The sequence below is a fragment of the Microcebus murinus genome, chromosome 17 (assembly GCF_040939455.1).
Source record: "Microcebus murinus isolate Inina chromosome 17, M.murinus_Inina_mat1.0, whole genome shotgun sequence".
In the NCBI taxonomy this organism is placed as follows: Eukaryota; Metazoa; Chordata; class Mammalia; order Primates; family Cheirogaleidae; genus Microcebus; species Microcebus murinus.
In genome coordinates, this window is record NC_134120.1 from 41,792,771 (window position 1) to 41,806,505 (window position 13,735).

At 40.5% G+C, this 13,735-nt stretch overlaps 1 long non-coding RNA gene across 1 annotated transcript in view; it reads right to left on the minus strand.

Annotated features, from left to right (window-relative positions):
* Positions 1-8,601: 8,601 nt before the first annotated feature.
* LOC105857806 (uncharacterized) overlaps positions 8,602-13,735 on the minus strand; it is a 124,829-nt gene continuing 119,695 nt past the window's right edge. Inside the window, exon 4 of the long non-coding RNA XR_012912795.1 lies at positions 8,602-10,962. This is a non-coding gene — a long non-coding RNA (uncharacterized LOC105857806). The remainder of the gene's footprint in view (positions 10,963-13,735) is intronic.

A 13,735-nucleotide genomic window follows, 5' to 3' on the forward strand; every position in this document is an offset into this window, starting at 1 on the left:
CAAAGGATAAACTTGCCTGGGAATAATACAAAAACAAATTTTTCACTCGTCCGATGCCAGTTTCTGAACGATCCCAGAATACGGCCTCTTGAAGACTATAAGGCATTGGAAGAAGGGGAAAGAAGGAGAGAATTGAGACCTCAAGGGTACTGACACAAACAGGAGGTCCCACTGTCATCGCCGGTCACCAACCAGGGACGTTCCCTGTTCTGCGACCTGATATTTGCTTCCTGGACGCTGATGTGGTCCCTTCGTATCCTCCCTACTTCAACGGCAATTTCTCCGTCCCACCCTTGGCCACACACCAGTGGTTGGCCTGCTGTTTTCTTGGATGACTACATAAGGCATGGTATCGCCCTGCCAATCCCTGATGCTGGCTGTTCATCACATCTCTGATGGGAATAAAGAAACTAATGATCTGATCCCAAATCCCTGAATCTCCTCCAGCTTATCAGTCTGGTGGTGAAAAGAGACTAGACAAGACAGATCTAGACAAAAGACTGCCAAGAACAAGATGCATCTGCCTGACATGTCTCCTCTATGTCAACCTCTACATAACCCACCAGGGGTGGCTGTAGCCACAGGATACGGGAAGATCCAGTAATGCTGGGCCATCTTGCCACAAAAGAAATATGGCAAAAAATGGACCATAATCCTTCCTTGCCGGATGCCCTGACATTGACATCCACCTTCTTCCTTGAATTTGCAGCCACCAGTGAACTTGCACAATCAAAATTAAACCCAATGTAAACTTCTCACTGAAACTCCAATGCCATGTTCCTCATGAATAATTTCACTGCGCAAGTACTGATGCCAGGGTGAATATAGTTTATCAAAAAATATAGCAAAATTTTCTTTAGCCAGAATCTAGCTGATCAAAATTCTGATTACACCTTTGCACAAAAAATTTGTCAAAGAAAAATTTAAAGGAAAATGAAAATTAACAGATGTCGAAGTTTTTAGAAAATAAACTTCTAGAGAATGTCCCAGGATCAATCCCTATTTAGTTCAATTTCCTGCAAATTCTCCATGTAAAATATTGTACAATGAGAATTTATAGTCTGACTGGTAACCCTGAGGCACTGTAAAATTCTTAATCATCAAAAATGCAATTATGCTCACTATACTGTAATTACTAAGGAAAGAAAGTGCACTCATACATTTTATAAAGATTTTCTAAAGAGAAGAAATGGTAGGTGGAGGGGGGAGAGTTTCTAATTAACTTTCAATTAATCAGAAATTCAAGTATAACCAGAAAACTGCACTTCTTAAACAATCCTTGAGCACTTGCTATGTGCCAAACATTGCATTACCTTACATTGGTAAAGTACAAAAAAGGCCATTTTCTAATTGACAGATGGAACCCCTTTCTGGAAATCCAATTTAACAAATGACTCCACTCTGAATTTGCATATCAAGGGAGGTCATATGTAAGTATACAAAGCTTTGAATTTTTTAGATATCTTAGCTATCTAAATCCAAATGAGATTGCAATATTAGTTCTCAAATTTTATCTTCTGGAACCATGAAGTGTTTCTCTCTGCCACAGGATCGTTTTAGCTGTAATGCAGAGTTTTAGTAGGGACAAACATTTTATGTTGCAAGTGACAAAAAAAACCCAACTCAGGCTGATTTAATAAAGGATATTTGTCGACTTGGAGCTGAGAAGGCTTAAGGAAGCTGCAGTGAGGATGGGTTTAGCAGCTGGAAAGATATTGCCAGGGAGTTCTCTCTGTCTCTGCCCAGGGCTGACTTCCTCCTCAAGTTGTCACATTCCAGATCTCACATCCATCCTCAGGCTGTGCTAGCCAGAATAAGAGAAAGGGATCTCTTCCTGTAGCACTGGGAGAAAGTGTTGCATTTTTCTTTCCCAGAAACCCCAGCACATGTCTCCTCCGGACTCTTTGATCCTGATTTGTTTAAAGCTGCTTCCCTGAACCAATCACAGAGCCAGAGGAGATGGGGTAGTTTAATGGTACAGGCCAATCAGGGGCCCCTCTGGGACCAGGGGTAGGTTTGATCTTACCCAGTCACGCATGGCTGAGAATGAGAGGAGGTGGTTCCCCCAAAGGAAATTCCACATACCTTTAAGAAGGCAAAGGGAGAGTGGTGGCCAAAACGTAAATACGTGTATGTCTAACTACAGCCCTAAACACAAAGCAAATTCTGGAGGCTTTACTCTCACCTGCCAGTCTTGACATGAAGTCAACAGTAATTTTTCTATCCATATATTTTTTTAACATGTTTATTCAAGGAATTTTCATGGGTGAGGTGTGGGAGGGTAGAGATAGCGACTCAAATCCACCCACATTCCTCTAGAATCTCCATATACTGAGACAAACTAACAGTGGTCCTGCACATGAAATCTCAATTAGCCCTTTGGAAAAAACAAGAACTAGTGGTCAGTCCCTGGAATACATAGATCAAAAGTTCTAATAATATCGATAGCTGACACTGGATATCTGCTTACCATGAGCCAGGCACTATTAGCCCATTGCATGTATTAAATGATTTAATCCTCACAACAACCCTAAAAAGTTGATCCTGTGATTACTCTCATATTACATATAAGGAAACTGAGGCAGAGAGCGGTTAAGTCGTTTATCCAAGGCCACACTACTGGGAGTAAGAAAGACCAATACTTGAATCCATGCCTTCTAGCTGGAGGAAGAACAGTTCATGATTCAAGAGGCCAGAGCTTTATGATGGAGCATGGCTTTCTTTTTGGTGGCAAGGAATATTTTGGGGTTAGATCATTGGTGTTACCACTTAAAGCTTCTCCAATCCAGCTTCAGAAGAATGTATTCCAAGTTCCTGGAGGGAAAGAACTGCAATATAAAATACTACAAAATATTGGCCGGGCGTGGTGGCTCACGCCTGTAATCCTAGCACTTTGGGAGGCCGAGGCGGGCGGATTGCTCGAGGTCAGGAGTTCGAAACCAGCCTGAGTGAGACCCTGTCTCTACCAAAAATAGAAATAAATTAATTGACCAACTAAAAATATATATACAAAAAATTAGCCGGGCATGGTGGCGCATGCCTGTAGTCCCAGCTACTCGGGAGGCTGAGGCAGTAGGATTGCTGAGCCCCGGAGATTGAGGTTGCTGTGAGCCAGGCTGACGCCACGGCACTCACTCTAGCCTGGGCAACAAAGTGAGACTCTGTCTCAAAAAAAAAAAAAAAATACTACAAAATACTGAAAGCGCCAGGTCAGCCTCCTGAGAGCCCAGTAAGAGAGTACCTTTAGCCATACGGGTGACAGGGTCGGCAAAGTGACAACAGGAGAGGCAGGGCCAGTGTGGGCAGCACAGAAATCTCTTCTTTGGGTGAGAAATCAGAGTGAATAGTGCCAAGTAAAAAGAAACTGTACAGCCTCCAAGGAGAAGAGCCCCCACTTCTAAAACCTGCCAGGAGTAGGGTGGAGAATTCAAGGACTTGGCCCTGAGATTCTGCTGGGTAAAGAACCTAGAGCCAAAGATGATTGCTGCCACCCTTATGATTGTTAACTACACTTTGCAATTTGTCCCTCTAGCCAGTGTGACCTGAGAAAGTAAAGGTTACACATTATGGGACATGATTAAAGGAAAAGTATTACATTAGCAGATGCTGAGAATCCGAGTAATTACCATGAGTTCCTTTTTTAACTATTCTTTTTTACTTTTTGCCCAAATGTTAGAAGACAAAGGCTGGGATTCTAGAAGATCATTTATTACAAGACACACTATCCCATTAGACTAATTCTCTTAACCCACTGGAAATGTAGAAAATGCAAAACACAGAGTCTTCAGCCCAAACTGAGCACAGGTTCTGACATGTACACAGTAGCTGGAGAGGAAAAATCCTACAGCTGAAAAGGAAGAAGTAAAGCGGCAGGGGGCGGCCAGCCGGCTAAGAATCCACAGGAGGGCACAGAGAATCGGAATGAGCAGTCCATGCAGCCGAAGACCAAATGTTAAAACAAAGAGTGTGAGAGGCACGTACGAACGCCCACTGCCAGTTTCCATACATGCTGTCTTCTGCAAGCTTAAAATGTTTGAAAAATCAAGGAAAAGGACTAGGAATTTCTGCCGGTGGCAGGGCTTGCTTTCACCCAGCATACGTGAGAGCTGGCTGCAGTGTGCCTGCCACCTAATGGTGACACCAGTTGCTTCTGATTTCAGTGGCTGATTGCATTTGTCAAAAATCTCCGCTTCTCTTCACACTCTAAGTGAAATGATAAGAGTATAAATGGCTTTGTTATAGTTCCAAAGAGTAGCCCCGCTTAAATCTTTTATGGCTTTAATGAAGATCCTGAGTATGCTTTTAAATATTAAAATCTGGATTAAATATCAACTAGCTGTAATGACAGCTAAAAAATGTATAAGTGCATTGCTACACTTAATGAATATCAAAACCGAAAAAGGCTGGGCTTCATTGACTGCGTTCTTTTGCATCCAGCAATTTCAGGCTAAATTTCCTGACACCTTTATTTTCTCCCTCAATCCTATATTTTAGCTGTTAAGTGGGGGTCTGGCACAGAGTTTTAAAAGCAAACGTTAAAGTTAACAATCCTTCCCTAAGAAACACATTTTCTGCACCATCGTTTTCCTCTGGCCACTGATTTCTTCTGCATGTTTTACCCACACGTCTTATCAAGAGGCGTTCTTGGAGGGCTGTGCCCTCGAGCATGCTTTCCCCACTCGGCTCTTACATCACTGGGGTGAGCTGTGAAGGCATTTACATCACATTATAATCAGTATCGATCACCAGAGAACACAGAGGGCTAAGGACCAATACTGTATTCAATAAAGAAAGGTGAGAGAAGGTGGATCTGCCTAAATCATAGTTCATGCTGTCTGGAGGGATGGATGCAGCCGTCCACTGGTGGTCTGTGGTTCTGCAGCTCCATCCCTTGGCAGGTGTTGAAAGTCAATGACTTCTGCATAAGTCACCGTATTTTTTTTTAACATTAGGTATACATATGAGTGTGTGTGTGTGTGTGTGTGTGTGTGCGTGTAAATTTTGACCTGGCGAATATGTTAAATTGCTTGACTATAGTAATCCTTCTACTATGTGTACGTATATCAAAACATTGTGCTGTACAGCTTAGTTATATATATAATTAAAAATTAAAATAAAAAATAAATTTAAAACAAATTAAGTTTAGAGAGATGGAGGATGAATAAGACGGTGATGGAGCTGGGGTTTGGCAAGGGAATCATCAGAGCAAAACCATGAAAGGATTTTTTTCCCTGTCGTTATAGGATTTCCCACACAATTGCCTTGATGGTAACTGTGACGCCATTAAATTTAGTGCCTCAAAGTGGGAAGCTGATAAGGTCAAAAGACATAAAATCAAGCAATTTAACCATAAGTTGGCTTTTTATCTTTTCACCTTCAGCTCTCTCTTGCCACAGTGATAAAGGCTAAATGCTCAGATCACTGCCAGACATGTGTTAGATTCCAAATGTCTTGTAAACTAAGCAAATCATCCAACATATGCAAGACCCACAGTGACATTAGGCAGCAGCATATTAATAAATTTTTATGCAACATCCTTAGAGGCAGGAGAAACGATATTTAAGACAAATAATGCCTTGGTTGAAAGCAATGGCTGGTGTTTCCAATAAATAAAAGCAGGGAGGTTTAGAGAAAGGCGAGTGCAGGGTTCTGTGGGACAGCTTCTGCCTGCAGCGGCCTGCAGCCCCGGGGGGATTTGTTATCCTATTTCCAGAAACAGAGCCAGGCTGCCTGCCCCAGCTCAACCTCAGAGGCTGGGCAAGGACATGCTGAGCATGGCTGGCAGCCGCACCACTGTGTGCTTCTCCAAGTCGGAGCTTATTGTCCTGCCCTTCCAGATAGGAAAAGTAGGCGCCATGGAGCCCAAGATGTGTCTAGCAGGAGCTGCAGAAGCTTTCGTCTACAGCTCTGGGCTTATGGATTGTCGGCTGCTTCAAAAGTGATCTTGGGGTCTAGCTTGAAATTACTTTTATTTTCAACCCTTAATTGTTTTTAACTTAGACTTCAGGGGTTTTTTTTGGTCCTGGGTAAATTCCTTACTATATTATAATTTTTGATAATAAAGAGGCTCTTCATAATGGAGAATAGGTAATGGCAATTCAAATGGGGATAGTCTAATGGGATATTAAAACCTAGGTCCGAAGGTTAGAGCTTTGGAGACCTGTGTCACATCCTGAAAGACTCCTGTGTATCTTCGACAGGGGAACCCACACCTTCCTCCTGATACAGAGCACTGTCCTTTGATAGCAATGCTTGGCTTGCTCTCACCCCAAGAGATTCTGATTTTAGTTGTCAAGTATGCAGGCCAGACACCAGTATTTCTTTCTTTCTTTCCTGTTTTTTTTTTTTTTTTTTTTGAGACAGAGTCTCACTCTGTTACCCTGAGTAGAGTGCAGTGTTGTCAGCCTAGCTCACAGCAACCTCAAACTCCTGGGCTCAAGCCATCCTCTTGCCTCAGCCTCCCAAGTAGCTGGGGCTATAAGCAGGTACCACGACACCTGGCTAATTTTTTGTTGCTATTGTTAGTTGCCCAGCTAGTTTTTTCTATTTTTAATAGAGACAGTATCTCACTCTTGCTCAGGCTGGCCTTAAACTCTTGAGCTCAAGCGATCCTCCTGCCTTGGCCTCCCAGAGTGCTAGGATTACAGGTATGAGCCACCGTGCCCTGCCTCATCAGTATTTCTTTAAATCTCACCAGATATATCTAATATACAGCCAGGATTGAGGCTTCTAATTTTTAATGATTGGGTCTAATTTACATACTCCTTTGACATTCTTTAAGCTAAATGTGAGGATTCAATAAGGCATTATTAATGGTGAACTCCAAGGGGACCTGAGTGTTAATACCTTCATGTGGACCTCTGAGTGGGCATGGTCTCCCCTGAGGTTTACAAGAGCCTGGCAGATGAGGGGTCCATTTCTTAAAACATTAAAGATCTAGTTATACGAGCCTGTCTCCATAATAGTTTTGACAGATTTTGCTCTACTTTCTAATAAGGCAAAGCATTAAAAGGATTTTTCGGACTGTGTGCCACGTTCCCTGTTTCTCCCTCTCATCCTAAAAGCAAATAGAAAGCTAACAAGTGTCAGAACCATTCTCCAAAGAGTTTGTAGGATGAAAACAACAGTTCCTGCTGATACAGTAAAATCCTGATTGTGGTAAAAATCATATGTCAAGTCCCTTGAACCTTCTAATAATAGAAAATCAGCCAAATGCATTAAAAGATCAGTCTTCCAAGTTGCTCAATATCTTTTTCCTGAAGGAATGTCTCAGGAAGCAGGAGCCAATGCAAGAGGGTCTCGGGGTCTTTCGCATGTGTGTATTCTTGAAACAAATAGGCCAGACGAGGCTTGAGACCCTTGAGTTGAACTTTAATGTTGCAAACTGAGTCTCCTTTCCTCTTCTGTAAAATGAGGAAAATAAGATCAGCTGTACTGACCTCAAGGGGTTGTTGTGGGGACGAAACTGATCTAATGGGTGCAAGGGTGTCAGCAAACATGAAGCCTCTTACAAATGAAGTGCTTTGGTCTGGGGCAGTAAGAAAAGACACCACATACACCAGCAGAGGGCCCTGACTCACCAGAGGGTAAACGAGGGACGATGGCAACTCTTTTGTGTACATTTTGCAAAGTATTATTCCATTGCCACATAAAATAGCATGTACTATAGATATCAGAAGAAGTTTATCCCAAATACTCAATACAAAATTTAATAAATAAATCTTTTTTTAAAAAAATCAAATGTATAGAAACAGAGTAGAATGATTTACCAGGGCAGAGGGAGGGATGGATAGGGAGATGTAGATCAAAGAGGACAAAGTTGCAGTCTTGTAGGATGAATAAATCTAGTGATCTAATATCAGCATGAGGATGATAGTTAATAATATTGTATTGCACTCTGCAAATTTGCTAAGAGAGTAGATTTTAGGTACTCTTGCCAAAAAAAGAGAGAGAAAGGAGGGAAAGAGGGAAGGGAGAGAGGAAGGAAAGAAACTATGTGAGACGACAGATATGTTAATTTGTTTGACTGTAGTCATCACTTCAATATGTGTGTGTGTGTATACATGTATACCTTAAACTTATACAATAAAAAATAAATTAAAAAAATAAAAAAGAACTAAACTATATATGGCAAAAGAAAATAAGTTGAGAAACAAATGAAAAAATAAATAAATCTTCCGGTAATGGATAATAATTTCTTTTCTAGAAACATATTATCAATAATCAGAGATATGCAGAAATATTCATAGTTCATCAAACACTTATTAAGCCCCTACAACATGATAGATATTGTCCACACCATACTGTTGGGTACAAAACTATTTATGATAGCAAAAATATAAAAATAATCAAGATGTAAAACTTTATTAAAATAATTAAATTTATGATATATTTAAATTATAGAATATTATATAGTAACTAGAAAGAATGTTTTGAAGAATATTAAAGATGTGAGAAAATGTTTATGAGATAATGTAAGTAAAAAGCCAGCATACCAAGTGAAATATACATAAGCAATCTCAATTTTATTTATATATATATGATTAAAATATATATATATATGTATACACTAAAAATGTTTTTTAGATTGCTTTACTCTTGGTGATAAGGTTATTTTTTAATTCCCTTTCTTATATTTTCTATATTTTCCAATTTATCTACACTAAGCATGTATCACCATCAAAATCGTCAAATGAAAAATAACATCTTTTCTAAAATTTAAAAAAACCATAAGTGTTAACAATAAGCATAAATGACTGTTTTATTGAATATTACAGTGAAGCCTCACTAATGCTTTCGCTTGGCATTTTTCCACTTTATGCTTTTTCCAAATTATATTCACTCAGAAAAGTTTAAAGGGACTGTCTTATTTTTAAATGACATCTTTACGAAATTAACCATTTCTTTGTGTGTATTTAGGCTCTCAGAATTTCCTTTTAAGTTGGAGTATAGTCATCCTGGTGTTCTGGTTGCTATGACAATTGACTTCTTATCTCTGCTACCCTGTGATCCCATCGCTTTGGCATTTGGCAGCATCTTACTTGAATTGTTTGTGTAGTGATGCAGAGAAGCTTTGAACATTCTTGCCTTTATATAATATTCCTTAGTAAAGAACTAGTCCATTGCAACGTGCCATTTGAAGAAAGTTCAGAGGGGGGAAGATAAATAATTCATAAGAAATAACAAGAGAACCATCATGCCTAGGTTGTTCTGAGCATAGACACCCATGCCCCAGCTGAGTTGTAAATAGAATTTGAGTAGCACAGTTGGTGTGTGTTCTAGTTAAGAAGCAAACCTAGGTTTGTCTTTTGAAACATATCGAAAAATAATGCTACTACCCCATTATGGATGTATTCATTCACTCATGAAATATTTAAAGAACGCCTATTCTGCACAAGGCCTGTGCTGTTTGTAGAACAGGGGATATGAAGAAGGATGAGACAGTGTCTGCCGTGAGGAAGCTAACATTTGGCCAGGGTGGGAGTTGCAGAGTGTTGCCACTGGAAAATGGCTGCCGGGCCAGAGACTACATTTTCCAGTGCCCTTTGAATCCACAGGTAGTCATGTGACATTGGAATGAGAACAGATGTGATATGTGTCATTTTCAGATAAGTGTTTTCAAGACGACTGTGTGCCCTCACACTTTTATCTTCCATCTGCTGGAAGCTGAAGAATCCAGGCTCTAAGAGTCAGCAGAGCCCCACAAAATGGAAGGAGCTATGGAAGTTTCCATGCTGTGGTGGTTTTAAAATGGATCTACAAATTCTCTGATACACTTACTTCCCTTTGAGAGTTGGGGCTTAATTGCTACTCCCTTGAGTGTGAGCTAAACTCAACCTCTTGCTTCTAATGCACTGAATGCAGAAATAATGACAGAGTGCAGCATTTCAGAGTAGGTCATGAAGAACATGCTCCATCTAGCTCTTTCTTGGATCTCTCACTCGGGAGGCAGTCAGCTGCCATGCTGTGAGCACACTCAGAGGGGAAGCCCACATAGGAAGGTCCTGGGAGTGAGTCATCTTGGCAGTGGATCTGCCAGCCCCAGTCCAGCCTTCAGATGATACAGCCCCAGCCAACAGCTTGCAACCTTGTAAGAAACTCTAAGTCAGAACCATTCAGTTAAACCTCTCCCAAATTCCCGACCTACACAAATTGTGAAATAATAAGTGTTTTATTAACCCAGAAAGTTTTGGGGTAATCTGTTATGCAGCAGTAGATAACTAGTTGATGAAATAGGCAAAAAAAAAAAAAAAAAAACTAAAATAGGTAGATAAAACTAATGAAGTCCTTGGATTAACATCTGGAGAAAAGTTTCCTGCTAACAGTAATAGCACATTGAACTATTATGTTAAATAACTGAAAGTTGTGGGTTTCCTGGAGAACCTAGTTTAACCTTAACTATTATCAGGAGGTTACATATTTATGTTCAAAATCCCATGTACCATGGTGTTTAACACTTTTAGGTACTTGATAAAAAATGAGTATGATTATCTAAAAATACCACTCATGCCTTAAAAGAAGTAAAAAACCAAGTACAAAAGACAAGCAGGAGGTGGAGATTTTGTCTTCACATGTGACAACAGACAACTTTGCATGTAACCAGTGACATTTGAACAGTTCCTTGAAATGGAAAAATTTTGAGAGGGTGTTCCAGCCAGGAGAACAAACACAGAGGTGAGAAACATGGAGAAAATTTGAGAGCTAATGGGTTATCCAACCTGTGTGCAACATGGAGTGACAAGGAGGTTGAGCAAGATCAGAAGGAAAAGCAGGGATCAAACACACAAAGCTTTAAAGCCAAAAGGATTGGGTTTTAATTTTAGTGCCATTGATGACGTGGCATGAGTAGAGCTGTCCCTGGGCTTCATGTGTAAGATCATTAAGGTGAGAAGAGAACAGAAACGTGAAGAATATTAGAAGCCCGCTGGAGCATCCTGTGCCAGGTCACAAGGGCCTCTCCTCCTAGAATGGAAAGAAAGAACAGATTCAGGAAACTCAAGAACAGCCTAGGCCTTGTTATTTGGTTTTCCAGTGGTGATGATGGCTTTGTCTTGGGCAACCCACACAATTTCTCTTTGTAAGTAAAATCTGGTGAGCATGGGAGAAATTTCTTCTATGCAAAGTTAAACCACAAGGTAATGAGACCAAGATAATGGTCTCATTAGCATCATGTGCTAATCAACTGAGCTAACTAGTATTTTAGAAAGACCACACCTGCATCGTGGGCTAGTCTAATAAAAGGAAGCCAAATATGGATTGCCCAGTCTGGCTCATTGCTGAACTCCAAAGCATCAGCTGTTCTTTAGAAGCAGAGCAATGGACCCCAGGGAGCGGGAACTTGAAAGTTAGAATATACCATACTCTTCCTAGAAATTCAATCTTCCATGTGGCCTAGCTAACAGGAGTGATCTGTTCTCCTTAAATAAGCAAGTCAAGTCCCATAAGAAAATGAGATAACAGCAAGAAAGATGGAAAAAAGTCATCTCAGGGTTAAAGGATTCCTCATGCCTCTTCAAAGACCCTTCCTTAAATATTTTCTTATCTTCCTCTGGTTTCCTTTCCAGGTCCTTCTTCTCACCTGTGTTGACCTTTGCTTACTCCTGTGCTAATGTTTGTGGCCATTTCCTGTGCTAAAACTCTTCCTAAAGCCTTGGTCTTCCTAGGACATGGGCTCATTTCATCCAGCGAGGCTTCCTTCCCTCTCTGTTTCTGTCATGAAGAATTACTATCCATGCCTCTTTCATCTCTCTTTCAGGGGCAGGAGCCACCCCACCCCACACTCCCAGATCATCTGCAGCACTCAGAAGAAGATGAGAAAGTTGCTGGTATATTTCAGCTTGCCTCATTAAAAACAACTCTAGGCACTACAAAGCGTGTGTTATTAATATGCATATGTGATATCTTTGAGGCAGAGCTGCCTTTAAGGTGTATTTTCAGCAGGACAACATTTTCCCACGTGAGGCGGGGAACAACAGTGCATCATATGTGTGGGAGGGAAAAGCCCGTGGGCTATGTACAATACTTATTCCCTTTGTGTCTCGCTGCTCTCTCCCCCTCGCCTCCTCCCACCCACTTTATTAATGGTTTCTGCAATTACTGGTAACAGTGCATTGCCAGCAAAGAAAAATCGGTGACTGTCTGACAGATTGTCGGAAGGAGGGGCAAGAGAGGTTGCCTGTGAAGAGAAAGGAGGGCACAGCTACTGCAAAATGGAATTTCTGAAGCCGGGCTACTCTAGGATGTGTGGAGCTCAGAAATCCAGTTGGAGGTAGGATTCTCTGCGTTACGGCACCTGACGTTTTATAAATAAAAAGGGAGATTGTGAAACACGAAAAAGGTCACCCTGAGAGCATGTAACAGTATCTAAGATGATGCCTCTCAAGGAATTCCAAGAAGGAGTGACATGGGAGCCCCTGAGCAATTTGATTAGGCATATTTTTTATGACCATGATAGGTTAAAAGAGACACGTCTTACATGGGATGCAGTGGTTCAAATATCTAAGGAATAGATTTGATCTTTCTTTTTTTTAATTTGTTAGTGGATATACAAAAGGATTTCCTATTAAGGCAAGAAAGGGGAAGAGTATCTCTGAAAGAAGTGTCGCATTAAATAAGTAAACAAATAAACATTAATAATTTCTAAGAAGAGTACCAAGAAACACTGTTAAAACTTGGCTTTTGATTAGCGGATTTGACAATGGAAATGTTAGCCCAGCTAAATACAAATGGGTTCTTTCTCACGTGGTACAGCAGAATGCTAAAATTGCACACAGGTTACAATGGGAATGGTTCTGTCCATGAAAATAACTTATGTTGCACCTAAAACCAAAAGCTAATATTTATATTCAGTAGGAGAATATTTCTACTTATTTGTCTTTTATTAGTTTACGATATCCATCAAGTGGATATTATGATTTTTGAAAGAGAATTGTTGGGCATAAAGAGGTATTTGTGCTTGAAATGCCAAATCTCCATCATATTTTGTGCATGCAGCATATATATCTTATCCTTTAAGTAAAATAACTGGTAGTGATGGTGTTAATAACTTTTGATATCTTTTCAAACTACTGTGCTTACAGTTTTTAGGATATGTATGTATATGTATACTACAATTTTATAAATTTCATTTGGTTCCATTACAAAGTTTTGTCAGGCTCACTAAAACATGGCTAAATCTCCAATGGGACTTCAATGGTGACTCAAATCCTTCATTTTATTTCTTGGTGGACCTTGAAAGAGGATCCAAACGAACAGGTCATGACAATATGATTAGAATCTTCTTTCCTCTTCTTTTCAATTCTCTGGCTTCCCAAATCTGTGTTTACTGACTCCTCAAACACCAGAAAATTCTCTTATTCACCCTCTTTCTTCACAGATACCTCTTTCTCCTACAAACACACCCACATAATGCTCACCAGCTGGTGATAGTCCACAGAGCCCACGGTCCCTTAGCAGAGCAGTTATTTTCACCACTCTTTTTGGAGGACAGTTCTGTCAGCCTGCAGGGCTCTCATCCTTTCCTCTCCTCTCCTGCATGGTGGCTGTGTTAATGTCCACATGTCGGCATGTTTGTTGTCCATAAACACAACCACACGCAACTGTGGTATATGTGTATTTACAGAAGAGAGAAAGAGCATGAGAGAGACAGCACACAACCCTCTGCAAACCTCCTGCTCTCTGGTTCTCTGGTTCTGGGCTTTCCCGGATGTTCCACTCTATAAATCGTATCTACTGA